Source organism: Lactuca virosa, chromosome 4 (genome assembly GCF_052849685.1).
Source record: "Lactuca virosa cultivar CGN04683 chromosome 4, Lactuca_virosa_CGN04683_v6, whole genome shotgun sequence".
Taxonomy (NCBI): Eukaryota; Viridiplantae; Streptophyta; class Magnoliopsida; order Asterales; family Asteraceae; genus Lactuca; species Lactuca virosa.
The window spans coordinates 136,845,648-136,847,628 of record NC_136429.1 but is presented as its reverse complement, the minus strand read 5'-3'; positions in this window follow the sequence as shown (position 1 = coordinate 136,847,628).

The following is a 1,981-nucleotide window of genomic DNA, read 5'->3' as shown; positions in this document are numbered from 1 at the left end:
TAATGATCAGATTCTAGTTCAGATCTATGTTGACGATATTATCTTCGGGTCTACAAGTCCGCAGCTATGCAAGGAGTTTGAAGGTGTTATGAAAAAGAGGTTTGAGATGAGTTCGTTGGGTGAAATGACCATGTTTTTGGGGCTTCAGGTCCAACAGAAGTCAACCGAAATCCTGCTCCATCAAGCCAAGTATGTGGAGGATATGCTAGAGAAGTTTGGGTTCCGAGACGCTAAACCTGCATTGACACCGATGGCCGAAAGACCCCTGCTGACTCCGGATACTGATGGCGAACCAGTAGATCAGACCGACTACAGATCGATGATCGGATCGTTGATGTATCTAACTGCAAGCAGACCAGACATCATGTTTGCAGTTTGTCAATGTGCTCGATATCAGGCCAATCCTAAACTTTCACATCTTATTGTTGTCAAAAGAATCTTTCGGTATCTCAAAGGCAACCCAAAAATGGGTCTTTGGTATCCGAAAAATTCTGAATTTGATTTATATGCTTTTGCTGACAGTAATTATGGAGGCTGTGAGCTTGACAGGAAATCAACTTCAGGAGGATGTCAATTTCTCGGTGATCGTCTGGTGTCATGGCAGTGCAAGAAACAACACACCGTCTCAACCTCAACAGCAGAAGCGGAATATGTTGCTGCCTCTGCTTGTTGTTCTCAAGTTATCTGGATCCAACATCAGCTGTTGGATTACGGTTTGAACTATCTAGAAACGCCTATTTTTTGTGATAATGAGGCTGCAATTCAGATTGCTAAAAATCCAGTCCAGCATTCGAAAACCAAGCACATTGATATCAAAATTTATTTCATCAGAGATTGTTATGAGCGTTCGCTCATTCGGCTGGAACAGGTTTCCACTGCTAATAATGTGGCGGATCTGTTCACAAAGCCGTTTAACAAAGCTCAATTCGATGTGCTTGTGAGCTTTTTGAAAATGATACGTTTTAAGGACTAATTTTTGCTTTAGGTTAGTTTAAATTTGCGCATTTTAATTTCATTCTCTCCCATGCACAAATTTAGGGGGAAAAATAAACAAAAACCAAACAAAAATTTAAAAACTTCAAAATCCAAAAAAAAATAGTGTTATTTCGGCTTTATTTCTTTTTCAGAAAATATGAAAAATCCAAAAACATTAGAAAGTCAGAAAATCAAAAATATGTTGCTAATAGTTTTTGTTTGTAGGTGATATGTTGGGAAGTGATATAATCATGTGATAACAGGCAATCTGAATCTGTGTAAGGTACCAAAGTTGAATTGTCTAAGCTCTGTGTTCAATGCGCTGGTAGGCACGAAAGTTTTTTTTTTAAATGGACTTGACTAGGATCAGATGAATTTAAGGAATTTAGAGACCTGACAAATCTTGACATAGATAGTTCCATTTAGCCTGACAATTCGACGCTTGAGTAGGTTGAACAGAGAGATATACATGGGAATCTGCAGATACATTAAATGATCTGTATCTAGAACTGTGGTTTAACTTTTCCTCGATGTGCGGACTTTGTCCTTAATTCCGGTATTGACGGGGCAACTGGGGAATTCTGATAAATTAGGTCTGTAGAAAGTTATTTTCTTTCTTTCTTACTGTCAGTCATATGTTACCTCCTCTGTGTGATCGAAAGATCCGACCTGGACTGCAACATATGCAACTCTGTCTCTCTGCATCTTCTTCTATGCTATTCTTCCTATCTGTTAGCCATATGTTGTCTCCTTTGCGTGATTAACAACCCGACCCGGTACACAGCATATGCAACCTTCTACATCTCAATCCCTCTAAACTCTAGTTAGTCATATGTTTCACTCTCTTCGTGATTGGAAGAGATCCGACCTGAGAATACAACATATGCATTCTAAATCTGACTTCTTCCTTAATAATTGTCTACTCATCTGAAGTAAGGAGTATTCTGGAATTCCTTGATTATTGGGGTATATCAGGAAGCGGGAAACACGTTCTAGTACAACTAAA